At 40.0% G+C, this 23562-nt stretch overlaps 1 protein-coding gene across 1 annotated transcript in view; it reads right to left on the reverse strand.

Moving 5' to 3' along the window:
* The window catches only part of KHDRBS2 (KH RNA binding domain containing, signal transduction associated 2), a 595075-nt gene that overhangs the window by 294480 nt on the left and 277033 nt on the right, over nucleotides 1-23562 (reverse strand). The gene's annotated exons all lie outside the window — the stretch shown is intronic.

Here is a 23562-nt window from a genome sequence, read left to right on the forward strand (position 1 = left end):
GAAACATAGAATGTGACAGCAGATAAGAACCATTTGGCCCATCTAGTCTGCCCAAGGCCCATCTTGTCATTGTCCCGAGGGGTATGGTTATAAAGGGATTTGTAGAAGTTTTTTTGGGAAACAAGGGATGGGGTTACAGAAAGGAAGGGGGGTATCAAAAAGTACATTTCTTAGTTTGTTTTCGTAGCTATGTTGAGCCTATTGTACACAGGACATTTTATTGTTTTATCACTAGTAAATTGCTTTGACGGATGAAATAGATTTTTGCAGAATATATATTTTATCTAAGTTAATGAATGGGTGAGAAATCCTACTGTCAAAAGATGAGAAATCGAGTTTCACTGGAGGTCTGTCTTGCATAGTTGTGGCCATAAATGCACTCTCGTGACTATAAATCCATTTTCTACCATAGTTTGAATTACTTGAAAAATAAGATCACAAATGACTACTTTTAAAGAATAAAGAAATGCTTCACATATAAATATAACACAATAGGAAATACATTACATATGTTTAAGTTTCTGAGTAGATTTGAGAGCAGCCAATTCAAAAGGCTAATACCCATATACATTAGGTGTAAAAACATTATCACCTATATTTACTAAGGATTTTAAGGGTTTAAATTGGCATTATAGAAAAAAATATGCCAATATTGATATCCATTAACCGGTACTAACTCCAATTAGTAAAGTGATCCATTCAGAGTGCAAGTGTTTTATAGTAAACCCATACATTAAATATATGGGACCAGGGCCCCATTAAAAAGGTGTGGTTAGCATGGACATCTTATTTACTGTTATGGAAGCAAATTAGTAAATTAAATAAATGGCACAGGAAACTTAGCATCTCCTAGGCCTTAGGGACTCAAATTAAGTAAAGAGCTCAGAAGAATGGCATTTTTTAAAGAGGGGGTGGGGGGAGACATGGCAAGAACATATGAGAATCCCTGGGTCAAAATGAACATGGGCAGTCATGGTTTTTCAAATTGCAAAAAGAAAAAAACAACACTCACAAATGTAGTGGCACAACTGAAAAAAAATAAGATTTTTTCAATTGTGCTACCTCATTTGTGAGTGTTCCATTTATCCATGTCTTTTTTATTGTTAATTAAAGCTTTTGCACTATGATTTTTTGTCCTTCTATTTTCATGTGAGTTCCACTGGCTCGGCTTCCAGTTGGTAAATATATACCTAGGGATGTATTTACCAAAAGGCAAACAAGGCATTTGCCTAGGGCGGCACTTTCAGGGGGGTGCCAAAAAATGCCACCCCAAGCTCCCAGACAAATGCCTTGTTTGCCTCGTGTTCTGAGGCTGTCCCCCTTACTGTGAGTGAGTGTAGCTGTCAGTGTGTGTCTGTGAGTGAGAATGGGTGTGCCTGTGAGTGTGTGTCAGTGTGTGTATGTCATTTTATGTGTATCTGAGAGTGTGTGCCTGTCAGTGAGTGTGTGTCAGTGAGTGGGTGTGTCAGTGGGTTTCTGTCAGTGAAAGTGTGTGTTGGTTAAACAGTGTGTGCCAATGACTGTGTATCTGTCAGTGAGTGTATATCAGTGCATGTATCAATGAGGACATGTGTCTGTCAGTCAAAAAAATGGCCTTGACACGAATTGGGGGGCAAATTTAGATTTTGGGGGTGCCCGAATTTAGTCGTGCCTAGGGCAGCACAAATCCAAAATACACCACTGTATATACCCCACTCTGCTTGTGAAGTGGCACCCTACACTGTATTTTAACTTTGTTGTTATACAGTTTTTCTTTGCACTGTTTATTAGCACTTAAGCCAGGGGAATAGATCCACTGGCAGAGCTTAGTTATGCTCAGAAGCCATCCTGTAATATGTGATAGCACGCATCATGCATCCTTACACTGCATAGTGAATCAACATGTATGGTGTAAAATGTTTATACTTAGTAAGTTAAAAAACTCACAAGTTATTTGCAATTTTACTCAAGAGACATTAAAATAATTTAAAAAACATGGAGTAGTATGCAACCAATGGACATGTGTTCAATACATGCTGTAAGATAATACATTTTAAAAAATTACTTTACTTGTGGCTTCCTACATCATTTATGTTATAAGTGACGTGATTAATAATGATTAAATAATCAGGCTTTTGTATACAAAACCACAACACAATTGAAAATTGTAGTGCCTCAGTGAAATCAATGCGTATGCATGAGACAGTATTCCAGGAGAGATTGATACAACCTAAAATAATAATGAACTAAAGAATAATCATATGTATTGATCTGAAAGTTTAGAATACCATTGTATCTTTAAAGATATTACAAATATTACAGATTTCCACTGTAATGGTAGAACCTTGGCATATCACTGCTACTGAAGTGATTTATTACTCAATAGAATATAAAGTCTTCACATTTGATTATCTAAATCACAACATAATTAGAAATAGCAATGCCCAGGTGGAAGTTAGGAACCACATGCTCAGTTATAATAAAATCTCACCCTTGTACTTGTGATAAGGACATATCCTACTTTTTAGATGTACTGGGTATCCATTTTTTGCCTCTTTCACTGCTCCTCAGTGAATCCCCTACTTAACTTAAAGGGACACTATAGTTAACAGAACAACTACAGCTTATTGAATTTGTTCTGGTAAGTAGAATCATTACCTTCAGGCTTTTTGCTGTAAACACTGTCTTTTCAGAGAAAGTGCAGTGTTTACATTACAGCCTAGTGAAAACTTCACTGGCCACTCCTTAGATGGCTGTTAGAGATCCTTCCTGGGTCATGGCTGCCTAAAATGCATCCAAACATTCACTGTCTTCTCCCTCTGCATACAGACTCTGAACTTTCCTCATAGAGATTCATTGATCCAATTCATAACTATAAGGAGATGCTGATTGGCCAGTGCTGTGTTTGAATCATGCTGGCTCTGCCCCTGATCTGCCTCCTTGTCAGTCTCTGCCAATCCTATGCAGATCTACAGCTTCAGGCTTGAATACGGTAAGCTTTTTCTATATTTATGGAGGCATGAGGGGCCCACGGGGGCTAGATGGTAGTTTTAACACTATAGGGTCAGGAATACATGTTTGTGTTCCTGACCCTATAGTGATCCTTTAATTGTTTGTTGTTTTTAATCCCATCAGAAACTGCTCAATGTTGCTAACTATCAACTATCTTGTTTCTGGGAAAATGTATAATAGTACTTTTCTCTTTTTTTTTGCTACACCAAGCCATGCGCCATCTCATTATATTTCAACAATCATAACTTACACACATCCCCTGCAAATGTACATGGAATTTGTATAGTGTCTGTGAATTCACAAGTATTAAGGAAAATTGTTTCATACTTACCGTAATTTTCTTTTCCTGATCATTATTCATGGCAGCATTTACTCATGGGGTTAGCTCCTCCCCTTACAGCAGAAAGGACAGGAAATAGAACTCTGAAACTGGTATAAATAGATCCTCCCCCTTCCCATCAGGCAGTCTTTGTAACTAGCTTCACAACTCTTATAGTATATGCGTGGGAACGTAATGCTGCCATTAATAATGATCAGGAAAAGAAAATTACGGTAAGTATGAAACTATTTTCCTTATTCCTGATCAATCATGGCAGCATTTACTCATGGGGAATACCCAAGCAGTATATATCGAGGGAGGGACAAAGTTCAAAAACAGCTAATAGCTATAAAACCATTATTGAGCTGCATAAACTTTAGAAGACTTTAAAAAAGCCAATCACGTAATCAATAGGATATTGTCCTAAAATCTGCTCAGACAAGTTAATTTACCCTAGAGGCTGCAAGGTCAGCAACCTCCTGGCATTCAAATGTCTGAAATATCCTGAATAAATATAGAGCCAAAAAGGCATTAAGGCCCTGATAGCCTAGTCTAGAGAAGGAACAAGGCTAGAGAACCTAGAAATTGTAGATCTATTATGTCAACAAGAAAGGATAATGTCCTTCTCTGATATAAATTCAAAACCAAATGGATGGCATCATCAAATCAGAACCTTGACAAAGGCTTAACTTCCAGAAATCATCCTGGAACAATCAGACACTGTTGGATGAGAACAGTCACACCATGCTATTTAACAGGGGGAGAATTACACTGAAAATCCCACTACCTTCTGGATGTATTTATTAAAGACAATTCACATTGTGTCCTCTTGCCTAGTGAACTACTTACCTGTAGATACAGGAAACAAATCAATATCTGCCTGTCAGAAAGAGGCAGAGCCTAGTAGAGAAATAAGAGCCGGTTATAAAAAACACTGAAACAATGAATATAAATTGCAAAATCAGACTCACAACAATACTACACACCGTGGATGAATTGATACAGTAATGATCAGTTACAGGAGAGGTATAAACCAATAACATTACTAGGCAAAGGCAAAAAGAATCATATACAGATTAGTTGAGGAAAAAATAAATATCGGTATGAACCGTGGAATTTGTGGCAACTACTAAATTATAAGTAGGCAATGTAGGCCAACCACGTCAGTACCTACATTTAAAGATAAACGTAAATAGTACAGATTATGCCAAACAACAATCAAATTTATTAGAGACTGTTGTGCAACCTGAGTAGGAAACTGCCTAATGGGAAGGGGGAGGATCTATTTATACCAGTTTCAGAGTTCTATTTCCTGTCCTTTCTGCTGTAAGGGGAGGAGCTAACCCCATGAGTAAATGCTGACATGATTGATCAGGAAATACAGTATGTGAACACAGTACATTTTATATAAATACATGTAGAGGGTGCACTCAAAGGTCTTCTTAGGTATAAATGGTTTAATGTTTTTCAAACAAAATGACAAAAATGTGGATGATCGATGTTTCGACCCTACGAGCCTTTTTCAAAATCATGAAAAAGACCTGTAGGGTTGAAATGCACTTTTTTGTAATTTTGCTGATGTAACATTAATTACTTATAACTAAGAAGAACTTTGAGTGCACCCTCTACATTTATTTGTATATATTTTTTGCAGGTTAGCACCTAGGCTGCGTTATTTTGTTGTTTTGTGTCAGGAGAGTGTCATGCTTTTTTCAATATATGTAAATTTGTGTTTGTACACAAAAATACATAGATTTCTGTTTAAGTCATACATTTACAAACCTAGGCACACACACACAGATGCATGAATGCTTGCTATACTCACACACTCACATATGCATAGCCAACCATACACAGAAACACACATATATTTCAGTATATACACACACAAGCGATTACATAATTTGATGCACATACATGCAAAACACATTCTTAGACACACAAACTTGGGTAGATAACTACTTAAAGACACACCATACAAATGTAAACATTGTCTATCAATTATAAAAGAAGCAAGTGTATTTTCATCTGACTCTGTGCAGTGACTACAATGCGATGGTACTAGAGTAAAGGAACTGGGGGTTCAGTGTGCAACAATCTTAAATCCATAGAGGTTTCCTGACAGGGTAAGATATAAGTAAATAAAATTAATTAATAAAAATATATACAGATCACAACACATCCAAAAATCTTCTGCCTTAAACCAAAACCTGGTCAGCCTACTCATAAATACAATGTTAGTAGTTCTTTGATAAAAAAATACATGAATATAGATGCCTTAGTTGCCTTGTTCACTGAATGGATTGGTTGGGGAATAGAGAAATTGAACATGGGTGTGAGCCCTCTGGTTGCAGAGTGTTCCAGGAACCCTAAGGCTACAGCTTTCCCTGTTAAATCAATTGGAATAATCTGGATTCATGCAGTATTTATCAAAAATCAGACAATCAAATTTTCCAGTGTGCAACTTAATTTACACAGGATGAAGATATTATCTGTCAAATTTAATACATCAACAGTGCTATATATATTAAATTCTACAAAAGAATTAAATAATAACTAAAATACATATAACATTTTCCAGTATAAATCTTGTAGTTCACATTTATGAATTGCAAAAGTTTGGGGAAGTGATTTACAGAGTGAGAAATGAATAACATCTTTGTCATCTCTGTGCCAGTCTGCACATGTGGTCTCTCTTTCTTATCTATTTCAAGTATATTTACTGTTAGAAAGTCATTACATGCGTGTTCTTATAAGGAAGGTGATTGAAGTCAGAGATATAAGTTAATTTTAAAAATAAGGGGGTTTCACGTGACATTAATATAAGCTATAACAATCGTCATGTGGATAATGAGATGTTGTTTGAATGTGACAGAATGAAAAAACAAAAATGCTTTTAGCATTCAGAGTGCTTTTCAGGAACTTGAAAAATGTAAAAGAGTGTCAACACATATGACATGGAATCTCATACATTAAAATAAAAGAGCTGTACATGCTTGTATTATTTATTCAGTATTATTATTATTTTTGAACAGTACCAGTAGATATGGCAACACTAAACAATATATAGAAACATAGAAACATAGAAACAGAGACTGTGACGGCAGATAAGAACCATTTGGCCCATCTAGCCTGCCCAGATTTCAAAATACTTTTAATTAGTCTCTGGCCTTATCTTAAGTCTAGGATAGCCTTATGCCTATACCACGCATGCTTAAACTCCTTTACTGTGTTAACCTATACTACTTCAGCTGGATGGCTATTCCATGCATCCACTACCCTCCCAGTAAAGTAATACTTCCTGATATTATTTTTAATCCTTTGCACCTCTAATTTAAGACTATGTCATCTTGTTGTGGTAGTTTTTCTTCTTTTAAATAAAGTCTCCTCCTTTACTGTGTTTACTTATGTATTTAAATGTTTCTATCATATCCCCCCCCGTCTCGTCTTTCCTCCAAGCTATACATGTTAAGTTCCTTTAACCTTTCCTTGTATGTTTTTTCCTGCAATCCATTAACCATTTTCGAAGCCCTTCTCTGAACTCTCTCTAAAGTATCAATATCCTTCTGAAAATACGGTCTCCATTACTGCGTACAATACTCCAAGTGAGGTCTCACCAGTGTTCTGTACAATGGCATGAGCACTTCCCTCTTTCTACTGCTAATACCTCTCCCTATACAACCAATCATTCTGCTAGCATTTCCTGCTGCTCTATTACATTGTCTGCCTACCTTTAAGTCATCTGAAATAAGACTCCTAAATCCCTTTCCTCAGATGTTGAGGTTAGTAGGGTATCAAATATTTTAAACTCTGCCCTTGGGTTTTTACGTCCAAGATGCATTATCTTGCACTTATCCACTAAATGTTCGTTGCCACAGCTCTGAACATTTTTCTAATTTATCAAAATCATTTGCCATTTGGGGTATCCCTCCTGGAACATTAACCCTGTTGCATATTTTAGTATCATCAGCAAAAAAACATACTTTACCATCAAGACTTTCTGCAATATCACTAATAAAAGTATTGAAGAGAATGGGTCCAAGTACAGATCTGTGAGGTACCCCATGGGTAACTAGACCTTGCTTCGAATATACTCCGTTGACTACAACCCTCTGTTGCCTATCATTCAGCCATTGCCTTACCCATTCAACAATATTGGAATCTAAACTTAAAGATTGCAGTTTATGGATGAGCCTTCTATGTAGAACAGTCAAAAGTCTTACTGAAATCTAGGTAAGCAATGTCTACTACACCTCCCTGATCTATTATTTCAGTTACCAAATCAAAAGAATCAATAAGATAAGTTTGGCATGATCTCCAATTAGTTTGGCATGATCTCCCTGTAGTAAACCCATGTTGTCTCTGATCTTAAAATCCATGTGATTTTAGATGTTCAACAATTCTGTTCTTTAACATGATTTCCATCAATTTCCCCACTACTGAAGTAAGGCTTACTGGCCTGTAGTTGCCAGACTCTTCCCTACTACCTTTCTTGTGAATGGGTACAACATTTGCTAATTTTCAATCTTATAATGGGGATACTACTGTTAATAATGATTGGTTAAATAAATCTGTAAATGGTTTTGAAATAGAACCTCTTCCTCTGTAAACTCACATGTACCAAATGACCCATTTGTACATTTGTCCGCTAGACCTTTATACTCTTCTACATACCTTCCTTCTTTTGTTTTTTTTGTTTTTGTTTTTTTAATTCTTTATTTTTGGTATGTAGGTAGTTACAACAGCGCCTGTGTCACCACAACAGCATTGACAGGCTCAATTTTCATAGATCTATGATAGCAGTATTGTGGCAAGCTGGATATGCATACATTTTTTTTTTTATGAAAAAGGTAATGATACAGCAAATAAGCTATTAACAATATGGTGTGAACTGAGTTAGTGTGACTAGCCTGAGGCCTCCTGGTGAGATCGACAGGCTTGCATGCCTATGGGAAAACCGTGATGTACAATTTGCTTGTCGTGTCCTAAAGCGCACAATGTTTGGCTAATAATACAGGCTAGGCACATGCTGGTTGGACGTAGTGGGTTACTTGATTGATTGTCTGGTAACGGTAACTTAGGATTAGTGGTTATAGTGAGTGTCCCCGCTGTATATTACATGAAACTCTCAGTCTATTATTAAACAGCGTTTTTGTTAAGCTAGTCATGTATGGAGCTTTGCGAATTGCGCCTAGGGTTTAGAGCAGGCTAGTTGTTTAAATGTATGCGAATTTAAAGTACCATTTTTTTTAATTTTATGTTTTCCCACTAGCTCTTTTATTGGCCATGCAAATTTCTCAATATTATATACACCTTGAATTGGATGTATCTAGCTGTGTGTGTTAATGCAGGTAAAGAACATTCATCATTACAGAGTTTTAAAACAAAACACGGCATATCTGCTCTCTCGTTCTGTGATACCCATGACCCTGCATTATGACCCACTAGTGGCTTGTATGTAAGCATGCGAGTAGTTGCCGCGTGGCAGATGCAGAGCCCGGTCTCAGGTGGGCTATATGCCAGGGTTTTTGATTTTTCAAAGAGGAGAGACATCATGGCTGAAGGAGCCAAGTCTGGGTCCTAGAGTTAGATACATTTTATATCTGATATTTTACTAGTCAGCAGTTTGCTCGTCAGCTGGGGCCTTGGGCTTGTAGGGTGTGTTGGGCATAGGGTGGACAGCACTTAAAACAAAAGCAACATATTAGTCATCATGTGAAACTTTGTAAAATAAAACAACAAACCAGTCTAGTAGGACCGGTAAGCTACAGTCCCGTTTTGGCGAGCACACTGAGCTCGTCGGGTTATGGACAGTCTCAAGTAGTGGTGGCCGCGTAGGCACTGGTTTCCGCTTGTTGTGGGACGAAAGGGGTAACTTTGGTGGGATCCCACCTGTGGGTCATCGCTGGGTCCTGATCGCTGGGTCCTGATAGCTGGGTCCATGATCCCCTTCTGCGGGGGTTTGGGCTGTCCCGGGTGAGGCCAAGAGTTTCCCGTAGGGCGTCCGCTTTGGGCAACTCATGTATCGGATAGTTGGAGCCTCCATGGGTAACCAAGAGAGTCCGGGGTGTCCTCCAGGAGTACTTTATATTCCGGTCTCTGAGAAGTGTGGTGAATGGTTGGAGCGTTTTCCTCCACATCATGGTGTTCCCCGAGATGTCTGCATAGAATGATAGCCTCATGTCTTCGAACGGGTATTGGGAGGATCCTTGGAGTGCCGCCAATACCGCCAATTTATCCTTCACGTTTTGAAAGCGCACTATTAAGTCTCTGGAGGCAGCCGCCGGGGCCGTTTTCGGTTTAGGGATGCGGAATACTCCGTCTAGGTCGACGGCCTTCGCGTATCTGGGTGTGAGCAATGATACTAGTAGGCGTCTTACCAGGTGGGGAAGTTTGGCCACTGGGGTTTCTTCAGGTATACCTCTTATCTTGAGGTTTTTGCGCCGTCTCTGGTCTTCTATGGTGGCAAACCTCTGGTCTGTGTTAGTTTGTTGCTGCTGGAGGCCTTTGACCTGGCGTGTCTCAATCCTCCGTGTTTGTTCATCTGAGGATGTCTCGAGATTGCTCAGCCGTCCCACTAGGCCCGAGATGTCTGTGCGTAGGGAGGCTACATCAGCCTGGATGGTCTTCTGGAGGCCTGTGAGTAGGTCCTTCAGTGCCCCCATCGTGACTGGCTGAGTGTCTGGGCTCCGTTGGGTTCGTGGTGCAGGCGCCCGCGGTGCTGGGTCTTCAGGCTCCCCAAAGAGCGGGTCCTCGTCTGAGGATTCTGTGACTTCCTCCAGGTAGTCGGCCATCTTTAGCCTTGCCGCCTCTTGTACTTGCCGGAGCATATCTCCTATATCCATTCCCATCCGGGGCTTGTCGGGACGGTGCTTCTTCGCTTTTCTGCCCATGCTTCCCGGGATTGCAGCGGTATTTGTTTATTTTCGTTATTTGTTTATTTTGTCACGTTAAAGGGACACTATAGTCACCTGAACAACTTTAGCTTAATGAAGCAGTTTTGGTGTATAGAACATGCCCCTGCAGCCTCACTGCTCAATCCTCTGCCATTTAGGAGTTAAATCCCTTTGTTTATGAACCCTAATCACACCTCCCTGCATGTGACTTGCACAGCCTTCCATAAACACTTCCTGTAAAGAGAGCCCTATTTAGGCTTTCTTAATTGCAAGTTCTGTTTAATTAAGATTTTCTTATCCCCTGCTATGTTAATAGCTTGCTAGAGCCTGCAAGAGCCTCCGGTTTGTGATTAAAGTTCAATTTAGAGATTGAGATGCAATTATTTAAAGGTAAATTTCATCTGTTTGAAAGTGAAACCAGTTTTTTTTTTCATGCAGGCTCTGTCAATCATAGCCAGGGGAGGTGTGGCTAGGGCTGCATAAACAGAAACAAAGTAATTTAACGCCTAAATTACAGTGAATTGAGCAGTGAAATTGCAGGGGAATGATCTATATACTAAAACTGCTTTATTTAGCTAAAGTAATTTAGGTGACTATAGTGTTCCTTTAATGGCTTGTCAGTGCCGGAGCTCTGAGAAACTGCGTCCGTCCGCTTTAGCATCAGGCTCCGCCCCCCCCTTCTTTTGTTTTTAATCCAACTAAGTCTTATTTTACTTTTCTTTTCTCATTTATGTATCTAAAAAATGTTTTATCCCCCTTTTTTACTGACTGTGATATTCTCTCGTCTGTGTCTGCTTTGGAGGCTCTTATAACTTGCTTTGTCTCTTTCTGCCTAAACTTATAGATCTGTCTGCCTTCCTCACTTTTTTTTATAATTACTAAATGCTAACTTTTTGTTTTTTACTATTTTGGCCCCTTCTGCGGAGTACCACAGTGGTTTCTTAATTTTTCTGCTCTTCCTGACAAGCCTAATGGAATTTTCTGTTGCTTTCAGAAGTGCAGCTTTTAAATAATCCCATTTCTCCTGTACTCTTTAACCCCTTAAGGACCAAACTTCTGGAATAAAAGGGAATCATGACGTGTCACACATGTCATGTGTCCTTAAGGGGTTAAACTGTTCCAATCTGATAAGGACTCCTTTACGCATATTCTATTTTTAGAACAGTCTATTTTTCTAAAATCTAAAACTTGTGTTTTTCTTACATTAAACCACACTGACTGATGATCACTAAATCCTAAACTTTCACCTATAGTAATATCTGATATTAAATCTCCATTTGTTAACACTAAATCTAGTATGGCCTCCTTACAAATTGGTTCCTCAACGACTTGTTTTAGAGACAATCCCAGTAGGGAGTTTAGAATATGTGTGCTCCTGGCACAAGCAGCTGTTTTGGTTATCCAGTTCACATCCAGAAGATTAAAGGGGCACTATAGTCACCAGAACAACTACAGCTTAATGTAGTTGAGTATAATAGCTCCCTTCAGGCATGTTCATGTAAACACTGCCTTTTCAGAAAAAAGGCAGTGTTTACTTTGCCCCTAGGGACACCTCCAAGTGGCCACACCTTAGATTGCTACTTGAGGGGCTTCCTGGCTCAGGGCTGCACAGTAAGCAGCCCTGCCGTTCAGCGTCCCCACGCTCTGTATGGAGACACTGACTTTTCATCATAGAGATGCATTGATTCAATGCATCTCTATGAGGAGGTCCTGATTTGCCAAAACAGCATTTGGACCCGCCCCCATGCCGAGTTCAGCTAATGCTATGGGAAAGCATTGGATTGGCTAAAAATGTCACAAAGCGGGCAGAGCCAGCGCCGGCGGACCCGCGCGGCGCTGGAAATAAGGTGAGTTTTATACTTTTATATGGGGGGCTAAGGGTGGGCAAGCCACCTAAATGGTGGGTTTAGCACTATAGGGTCAGGAATACATGTTTGTGTTGCTGACCCTGTAGTTATCCTTTAAAGTCACCCATGATAATAACTTTGCCCTTCATTGTCATTTTAGCTATTTCCTCAACTAGTAAATTATCTAACTCTTCTATTTGTCCAAGGGGCCTGTAAATCACACATACATGAGTTACAATCACACCTACACCTACACATATTGGGTTTATAAAACAGTTGATGCTTAACAGTACACATATATAAAAACTTGATTTCGAGTGTATGCTTGAGGTAAAATGTGGCTGAAACACCAAAACTAGAGTCTCTTAATTCCAGTCCGGTAGAAAGTACATAAAATAAGTAGAGGATGTAAACACTTTAGTGTATTTGTTGAGGTAAGTGTAGTCTCAGAGGTAGTGGGATATATCAAAACAGAAGAATACAGCACAATATAGTATAGTGCATCTTGCGTAAAATAAGAATATAACAAATAGAATTGCAATTACAGTTTGTAGAGCAAAGGTAGCTCTATCTGAATGCGCTTGGGTGATATAATCCCCATGTAGGGATATTCTGTGTCTTCTTTAAAGTGCTTTCATGCAGAGGAACTCAGTCTAGGTATGGTGACTAAGGGTTCACCCCATCTTAGGGTTTCAGGTTTTTTGGGTAGTTTGGTAATTAATATATAAAAAACACGAATAAAAAAATATAGTGATCACTCTTGTTGTAAATAAAAGAATACAATTAGTAGAGTTACTCACAAAATGAAAGCAAAAATTATGTTTTGCTTAATCCACAGTGCTCACGTGGTATTTTCCCCACCAAAGGAATATGTGGTCCCAAGCTCCATGGAAGGTCAGAGTGAAGACCACAGAGATGAGCAAATCGTTTCTTTATTTAATACACTAGTATATAAAATAATAAAAGCAATGCAAAATAGTAGAATAACACTCAACGCATTTCACCACAAAGAGATTACATACACATGGGCTTCATACAATTTCTAGGGAGCACATTTGAATGTAACTGACACATTACATCATAGATCATGTGATCAGCTAGGCAATTAGAATATTATTCATTTAAAATAACCAATTTACAGCCAAGGCTTATCATAATCATGTTATATGATGTTAAGACAGTAACCCTTGAAAATAATTTGGACTTTCAGTATAATTTCCAATATTTAAAGGACCACTATAGTGCCAGGAAAACATACTCGGCTTCCTGGAACTATATGGTCTCTAGGTCCCCCCCACCCTTAGGGTCCCCTCCCGCCGGGCTCTAGGGTGAGGAAGGGGTTTAACACATACCTTTTCTCCACCGCCGGGCTCCCTCGGCGGTGGGGACTCTCTGCCTCCTTTCCCCGTCATCGGCTGAATGCGCATGCGCGGCATGAGCCGCGCGCATTCAGCCAGTCTCATAGGAAAGCATTCTCAATGCTTTCCTATGGACGCTGGTGTCTTCTCACTGTGAAAATCACAGTGAGAAGCTCACAAGCGCCTCTAGCGGCTGTCAATGAGACAGCCACTAGAGGCTGGATTAACCCATAGGTAAAAATAGCATTTTTTCTGACACTGCTATGTTTACAGCAGGCAGGGTTAATCCTAGAGGGACCTGGCACCCAGACCACTTCATTAACCTGAAGTTGTCGGATGCCTATAATGGTCCTTTAAGTAAGCGTAATAACAAAAATAAATACTTTCATGAGAAGAAGTATGAAAAATACATTCTTGAAGAATTAAATCAGAATACAAGTTAGGAGTTACACATTAGCATTGTCTAGATTTAAAGTCCATTATGTCCACATTCTCATCAACAACATATCATCTTGGAATTACATGCACATGAACTGGGCAAGAGGGATTTCAGTCTATATTATCATCTAAATATCTATGCAGTGCATCTAGGATTGTTGGGATTCCATATTTTATTTACAGTTATGCCCACACCCATGAAAATATTTTTCTCAGATTGTTTTTCTGCAAATATGTTTAAAGTGAGTTTCTTCATATTAAACTGATGTTTTGGTAGATGTGCACCAAGTTTTCCTGCTCTGTTATTTCTATTTGTGCATGTACAGCAGGACGGACTATTGGAAAAAGGCAGGCCAGTGGAAGCAGCAGGATGGACTATGGGAAAAAGGCAGGCCAGTGAAGGCAGCAGGATGGGCTATAGAAAGTAGGCAGATCGGTGGAGGCTTTCATGTGGAAGTTACTTTGACACACACCACCTACCTAGAGATTATTGCAGATCATTCATAGCAATGGTGTTCCCTAACGATTGTGCTAAAGGAACAAATCTGATCCATGGAGTCCCCACTTCACAAGTTGGAAGACTTAGTGGATCTGCTGCTAATGTTTTGCTGCCAGATACCACAGGATATGTACAGAGGTCTTGTAGAGTCCAGCCTCAACACATCAAAGCTGTTTTGGCAGCACAAGGGGGACCTACAAATTATTAGGCAGGTAATTTTAATGTTGTGGCTGATTAATGTAGAAAATATTAAATTATTTGCTCCACCTCATGTATATCTGCAATATTATTTAGTTGTACCATATTTCAGATTCAAATTCCATATTATCTGAAAATACATTTAGTTCTCCTTCTATTTCTCTAAAAGACAACCACATAAATAAAAACTAAATACATTGCATGAATGTAAAACAAAATACCGTATATACTCGAGTATAAGTCGAGTTTTTCAGCACATTCGGCTTATACTCGAGTCACTGTCTGTATTATGGCAATTTGCCATAACAATGCCACTGGACCACCAGGGAAGGAGAGCCCCCCTCCCTGCCATGTATCAAGCAGGGAGCGGGGACGAAAAAAAAATCTAAATAATAAAATATTAATAAGTAAAAAAATAATAATATTACAAATAAAATAAAATAATAAAAAATAACAATAAAACATATTCAAATAATAAAAAAATAATAATAATAAAATAAAATAAAATAAAATAAAACAAGGCTCTGCAACACACACACACACACACACACTGCACTCATATACACACACTGCACACATACTCATACACACACTGCACACATACACACACACTGATCACACACACTGCACTCATACACACACTGCACTCATACACACACACTGCACTCATACACACACACATACACTGCATTCATACACACTACACTCATACACACACGCTGCACTCATACACACACACTGCATTCATACACACACACTGCATTCATTATATACAAACTGCATTCATTATATACACACACTGTAAATAAATATTCAATTAATATAATTTTTTTAGGATCTAATTTTATTTAGAAATTTACCAGTAGCTGCTGCATTTCCCACCCTAGTCTTATACTCGAGTCAATACGTTTTCCCAGTTTTTTGGGGTAAAATTAGGGGCCTCGGCTTATATTCGGGTCGGCTTATACTCGAGTATATACGGTAGTGTTTATGTATCCTTGAAAAGCAATCTATAATGAAAACTGTTCTTTTATCCTCAAGACAAGTTTTGTGATAGTCATGCAGCCTGTGTTTTGAATATGTTACAATTAATTGTTTTAAAATGACTTCTATTACCAGTGAAGGAGCTAAACTATTTATTAGCAGAAACACACAATTATTTTTCTTTGGGGCATAAATAAATATTGCTGCATTTCCCCTGTTTTTGTGAGGTTCAAATACGTCATGTGTATGCATGTATCAATGCTAGCCAACACACCTACATTTTATATGCAAAAAGCCTAAGCATTGATTATGTTATACAACCATTTGAAACCACACAATCATGTGAGTTTGAACACCTTGTAAACTCATCATTAAAAGTCTTTCTTCTCGAATTTAGCATCAGTGCCATTAACCTGAACCTGTAAATGAACATCTGTACTGAGAAGAAAGTCATATCCACAAGGAATATGGTAACAGATCTCAATATAGGGACAACTTTAGATATTGAATCAGATTTGTCATCTGACCTATGTAAAAACTACCAATACCACTAGCATACTTTTTTATTGTATGATCTAAATCAGGGGTGGGCAACATTTGTCACTCCAGATATTGTGGACTACATCTCCCATAATGCTTAAGAAACTTTTGGTAAACTAATATTTCTGAAGTTTGGTGGCTCATAAAAATGTAATTATATATTATGAAAGAAATATGATAATGCAGAATGTAATGCAACACACTTAAAAAAGCATTGCATTTTAAAAGAAGTTATACATTGAAAACGATAATAAAGGCAAGATGAAAACCATCATATTTTCTTATCATTTGAGTTTGTACTGAGTCAGAAAACCTTATGCTACAATTATAGCCTTGAAACAGAGACCTATGTTGTGACACAGAGACCTATGTTGTGAAACATAGATAGTTAATTAGATGATACAGTGAGGGAAAAAAGTATTTGATCCCCTTCTGATTTTGAATTTTAATGGTAGGTGTATTTTAACAGTGAGAGACAGAATAACAAAAAACAAATTCAGAAAAACACATGTCAAAAAAGTTATAAATTGATTTGCATGTCAATGAGTGAAATATGTATTTGATCCCCTATCAATCAGCTAAATTTTTGGCTCCCAGGTGTCTTTTATACAAGTAACGAGCTGAGATTAGGAGCACTCTCTTAAAGGGAGTGCTCCTAATCTCAGCTCATTACCTGTATAAAAGACACCTGTCCATAGAAGCAATCAATCAATCAATCAATTATTATTATTATTATTATTATTATTATTATTATATTATTTATAGAGCGCTGTCAAATTCCGCAGCGCTTACAATGGGTGGACGAACAGACATGTAGTTGTAACCAGACAAGTTGGACACACAGGAACAGAGGGGTTGAGGGCCCTGCTCAATGAGCTTACATGCTAGAGGGAGTGGGGTAAAATGACACAAAAGGTAAGGATAGTATTAGACTAGTGACAGTTGCAGAAGAGGAATCAGTTGGGAGCTATTAAGAGTTTAATTGATACGCTTGTATGAAGAAGTGGGTTTTTAATGATTTTTTGAAGGAGTGGAGACTGGGTGAGCATCTAACGGAGGAGGGAAGCGAGTTCCACAGGAACGGTGCAGCCCTTGAGAAGTCTTGAAGGCGAGCATCAGAGGTGGGAGTACGGACAGAAGATAGACTTAAGTCTTCAGCAGATCGTAAGGGCCTAGACGGGACATACTTGTGTATAAGGGAGGATAGATAGGTGGGAGCAGCATTATGTAGACATTTGAAAGCAAGAACCAGAATTTTAAATTGAGCTCTATATTTTATAGGAAGCCAATGTAGGGACTGACAGAAGGGTGAGGCATGGGAGGTGCGGGCGGACAGGAAGATGAGCCTCGCTGCCACATTCATTATGGACTGTAATGGCGCAAGTTGGGAGCACGTAAGACCACTGAGAAGCGGATTACAGTAGTCAAGGCGAGAAAGGACAGTGGAATGGACCAACACCTTAGTCGCATCTGGCGTTTAGTAGGGGCGGATGCGCGCAATGTTTTTGAGATGGAAATGACAGGATTTGGCGATAGAGTGAACATGAGGCTTGAAGGAGAGGTCGGAGTCAAAGAGAACACCTAAAACAGCGAGCCTGCGTGGTGGAGCTGATGGTAGCACCATTGACTTGGAGGGATACAGACACAGGAGTAACAACACTTGAGGGAGGAAAGACCATAATTTCTGTTTTGGTCAAGTTTAGTTTAAGGAAGTGGGCAGCCATCCAGTTAGAAACAGCAGAGAGGCAGTCAGAGACACTAGTCAAGAGGGGCGGGGAGAGATCAGGAGAGGACAGGTAGATTTGCGTGTCATCTGCATAGAAATGATATTGGAAGCCAAAGGAGCTAATGAGTTTACCAAGGGAGGCAGTATAGATGGAGAACAGTAGGGGACCAAGGACTGAACCTTGAGGGACACCAACAGAGAGGAGTTGGGGAGAAGAAGCAGAGCCAGAGAAAGAAACACTGAAAGAGCGCTGGGAGAGGTAGGAGGAGCACCAGGAGAGAGCATTATCTTGTAATCCGATATTGCTAAGGATGAGAAGAAGCTGTTGATGATCAACAGTGTCAAAAGCCGCAGACAGGTCAAGGAGAATTAGGATAGAGTAGTGACCACGAGATTTTGCAGCGAGTAGATCATTGGATACTTTGGTCAGTGCCGTTTCCACAGAGTGCTTAGCCCGGAAATCAGACTTAAGCGGGTCTAGCAGAGAGTTTGATTCGAGGAAGTCTGTCAATCTCGCATACGCAATTCTGTCAAGGATCTTGGATGCAAAAGGCAGTAGCGAGATGGGACGATAGTTGGATGGGGATTTAGGGTCAAGATTGGGCTTCTTTAGAATTGGGGTTACAGTTGCATGTTTGAAGGGCGATGGAAATATACCAGAGGAGAGAGAGAGATTGAGAATTTTAGTGAGAGGTGGAGAAAGAGAAGAAGACAGAGTACGGATGAGATGTGAGGGAATTGGATCTAGGGAGCAGGTGGTGGGGCGGGAGGACTGGAGCAGAGCAGAAACCTCTTCCAATGTAGCGGGTGCGAATGAACATAGAACAGCAGAGGGAGTGAAGTTAGGGGAAGTATTGCAAGGGGGAGGAGAAAGATGAGAGATCTCTTCTCTGATTGTAGAGATCTTGTCAGTGAAGTGAGTTGCAAAGTCTGAGGCAGTCAAGTTAGTAGGTGGAGGAGGTACAGGAGGGCTGAAGAAGAGAGTTAAATGTGTGAAATAGTCGTTTGGGTTCGCGGTAGAGTGTGGTTATGAGGGTATTGAAGTAATTAACTTTTGCAGAGGAAAGAGCCAAGCTGTATGAGCTCAGCATAAATTTATAGTGGAGAAAGTCAGATGCACAGTGAGACTTTCTCCAACAGCGTTCAGCAGTTCTGGAGCATTTTTGGAGGTATTGAGTGAGCTTGGTGTGCCAGGGTTGTTGTTGGGGGGGCCTGCAGCATTTAAATGTACAAGGTGCCATGATGTCTAGTTGAGAGGAGAGGGTGGAATTGTAGAAGGAGGTTGCAGAACTAGGACAGGTGAGGTTTGAGATAGGTAAAGGAGAGTTTGGAGATTAGTGGAGAAATGCTCTAGGTCAAGACATTGGAGGTTTCTGTGAGAGTGATGTTCAGACGGCGGTGTCAATTGGGTCTTAGGTATGCCAATGTCAAAAGTCAGCAGATGGTGGTCAGATAGAGGAAAGGGAATATTGGAGAGATTAGAGGCAGTACAGAAGTTGGTGAAGGCAAGATCAAGAGTGTTTCCTGCTGTATGGGTTGGTAAATTGGATCATTGCGTAAGGCCAAAGGAGGCGGTTACAGAGAGCAGACGAGAGGCATCAGTGCAATTAGGGTTATTGATTGGGATATTGAAATCAATCAATCAATCAGATTTCAAACTCTCCACCATGGCCAAGAGCTGTCCAAGGATTTTAGGGACAAGATTGTAGATCTACACAAGGCTGGAATGGGCAACAAGACCATCGCCAAGTAGCTTGGTGAGAAGGTGACAACAGTTGGTGCAATTATTCGCAAATAGAGGAAACACAAAATAACGGTCAGTTTCCCTCGGTCTTGTGCTCTATGCAAGATCTCACCTCATGGAGTTTCAATGATCATGAGAACGGTGAGGAATTAGCCCAGAACTACACGGGAGGATCTTGTTCATGATTTCAAGGCAGCTGGGACCATAGTTCCCAAGAAAACAATTGGTAAGACACTATGCTGTAAAGGACTGAAATCTTGCAGCGCCCGCAAGGTCCCCCTGCTCAAGAAAGCACATGTACAGGCCCGTCTGAAGTTTGCCAATGCACATCTGAATGATTCAGAGGAGAACTGGGTGAAAGTGTTGTGGTCAGATAAGACCAAAATCGAGTGCTTTGGCATCAACCCAACTCACCATGTTTGGAGAAGAAGGAATGCAGCCTATGGCCCTAAGAACACCAACCCCACTGTCAAACATGGAGGTGGAAACATTATGCTTTGGGGTTTTTTCTGCTAAGAGGAAAGGACAACTGCACCGCATAAAGGGACGATGGATGGGGCCATGCACAGTCAAATCTTCGGTGAGAACCTCCTTCTCTCAGCCAGGGCATTGAAAATGGGTTGTGGATGGGTATTCCAGCATGACAATAACCCAAAACACACAGCCAAGGCAACAAAGTAGTGACTCAAGAAGAAGCACAATAAGGTCTTGGAGTAGCCTAGCCAGTCTCCTTAATCTCATAGAAAATCTGTGGAGGCAGCTGAAGGTTCAAGTTGCCAAACGTCAGCCTCGAAACCTTAATGACTTGGAGAAGATCTGCAAAGAAGAGTGGGACAAAATCCCTCCTGAGGTGTGTGCAAACCTGGTGGCCAACTACATGAAGTATCTGACCTCTGTGATTGCCAACAATGGTTTTGCCATCAAGTACTAAGCCAAAGGAGTCAAATGTTTATTTCACTCATTGACATGCAAATCAATTTATAACTTTTTTGGCATGCATTTTTCTTGATTTTAGTTTTTCTGTCTCACTGTTAAAATACACCTACCATTAAAATTATAGACTAAACATTTCTTTGTTAGTGGGCAAGCATTCAAAATCAGCAGGGGGTCAAATACTTTTTCCCCTCACTATATAACGTAAAGCCAAGATTGTATGATTGCTTCTATTAATTGCCTTTTTACTGCTCGGCTGCATTTCTGACAGTTTCTTGAATCGTTTCAACCGTTTTTTCACAGTGCTTTACAATAAGAAGGGAATTTACCAAATGAGACAATAACAAAATGTAACAGGAACAATAGGTAGTTGAGGACCCTGCTCAAACGAGCTTACAATCTAGAGGAGGTGGGGTATAAAAACACAATAGGAAGAGTATTGAGGGAGACAGCAAATAGACATGGTGGGAAAGTAGCAGAACTGGAGGCGAGAGTGGAGTGTGGCCCTTTAGGAGAGACCAAGAGGAAGGTAGAGAGATAGAAATTACTCTTGGAGGCCATAAGCAATCCTGAAAAGATGGGTTTTGAGGGACTTCTTAAAGGATTGAAGACCAGGGGAGAGTCTGACAAGGGTATCCAGGCTGTTCCAAAGGAAAGGAGCAGCCTGTGAGAAGTCTTGTAGGTGTGAATTTGCAGTAAGGGTGCGAGCAGCAGACAGGAGAAGGTAGAGCAGAGATACTTGAGAGGGGGCATACCTATGAATCAGTGAAGAAATGTAGGAGGGGCTAGAGTTGGTTAGGGCTTTATAGGTAAGGGTTAGTATTTTAAATTGACACCAGTAGGGTACAGGAAGCTAGTGTAAGGATTAACAAAGTGTGAAGTGTGAGAGGAGCAATAGGAGAGAAAGATCAGACTGGCAGCAGCACTCATCACAGATTGTAGGGGAGCAGTACGGGGAGACCAATTGTAGGGGGGAGTCTTCTGGGGAGACCAATTAGGAAGGAATTACAGTAATCCATCTGAGAGATTACTAGAGCATGAACAAGCTCCTTGGAAGCATCTTGTGTAAAAAAGGGGCATCTTGTGTAAGCAATGTTTTTAAGCTGGAAGCGACAGGTTTTAGCAACAGACTGGACACGAGGCGCAATTGTGAGGCCAGGATCAAAAATGACACCAAGACAGTGAGTTTGAAAGGATGGAGTGAGGCAGGTACCAACAACCTGCAGGGAGAGTGAAGGAGGAGGCTTAGTGTTATGAGGAGGAAAAATAAGAAACTCAGTTCTAGGGAAATTGAGTTTCAGAAAGCGGGAGGACATCCAATCAGAGATAGAAGAGAAGCAATTGATGACATGGGAGAGGTCAGGGGAGGAGAGGTATATAATACATGATTGTTTTTTCTTTTGCAGTATTGTAAATAGGGAGCAGAAAAAGTCAATATTAAGTTGAAAAAACAGAATTCCCCCCCCAAAATTATGAAAAAGTAATTGGGAAGTTGACAACTCACTCACCTTATTCCCACATAACCAGTCTATTGCATGAATGGCAGTTCTTTAGTGTGTGGAAAAAAAACAGTGCCCTATCAGCATTTCTTAACTGCATCTGCAAATGTAGGAGGTGTAGTCACAATGCAAGACTCAACCAGGCAGAGGAAAACCAAACCACAACAAGGTAAGGTATTTGAAAATATTACAAACATCGGCACCACCACCATTTTTTTTTCTACTTTGACAAGTTAAAGAAGATGCAGGAGGGTAGTACACACTATGTGCATGAGAATTTAGTGGGCTGGGGCTTGTTGTCTCTATACTCTTCTTCTAATACCTCTGACTCATACTCACAATCAAGTAACTCCTGGGCTAGAGGTAAAAGTGCAATATCTGCAGTGGTTTCGGAGACAGCAATATCATCATCACCAGATTTATCACTGTCACCACTATCAAGACCTTTGAGACACTACTTTGGTAGTATGCTCTACATCTCCAGTAAAGAGTTGATCTGTTGATGCCCACCAAGTATGCTCTGCTAAGGCCCCACTTAGTTTCTTCTTGGGGGGAGGGGTGGGTACAAGAAGGTATACAACTTGAACTGGCTGTGGTAGAGGGAGTTGCAGTGTCAATAGAATAAATTGTGGAGATGATGGCCTTCTTTATAACAGATTATTCTGCTAGTATAGACTTTAAATCACCAAATGCAGCAAAAAAAAAAAAAAGGACAGAGAAAACATTTGACTCCTGGGTGGTGAACTTGACATAAAGGATATTCTAGACCCACTATCCTGCAGGTGAACGTTACTAACAGTGTTGGTGAAAGCAGTGGTGGTGAGGTCAGTGGTAGAGGAGGATAAGTGAGCAGTCCTTATAGCCAAAGAAGAGGTGCTAAGGCAATACTGCTGATTGTGGATTGGGAAACAAGAACATCACCATCTCTTAATTTCATTTTGGGATTTGTATGTCACATGGATGATGATGAGCTTGTTTTTATTATAATTAATAAAATATATTGGGATATGAATGTGGATTGTGTAATTATTAACACGATTTTAATAAGCTCAATTAGTTGTTTATGTTGACAAATCAGTTGTTGCTTGATGGGTTTACTAGTATTGTTAAATTGTTATTATCTTTGACTTTATAAAACACTGCACACAGCACAGTATACAGTTTTTTTCTGCAATTAATCAATCAAAAAGTTTATCTCTCATTGAATGTTTGTGCAAGTGGCACTGTGCCACTGGCAGAGTCTAGGTAGCCTAACCAGTCATACTAGAATCAATGACCCAGGCTATCTCCCACTGAAAATTGGTGTAAGTGGCAAGGACAGGGAGTAGCTAGGTGAACTTATTTTTACTGAACAATAGAGCAAGGCAGGGGGCGGGGCCTGACTCGCAAGCTGGCCAGACATGCTCTCGAGGAGCTCCTGCCAGCTAAACGCCTGAAAGCACCTAAATTGCATAAAAGAGTGGCAGTGAAACCCAAAACCAGCATAAAAAAGCCTCACCTACTGACAGGGACAATGACGTTTCCCAACTCTTGTAATTTAGCTGACCTTTGCTGTTACTCTGGTCCGGTGGCCTACTGAGACTGCGGGTC

This window comes from Pelobates fuscus, chromosome 2, assembly GCF_036172605.1.
Source record: "Pelobates fuscus isolate aPelFus1 chromosome 2, aPelFus1.pri, whole genome shotgun sequence".
Lineage (NCBI taxonomy): Eukaryota > Metazoa > Chordata > Amphibia > Anura > Pelobatidae > Pelobates > Pelobates fuscus.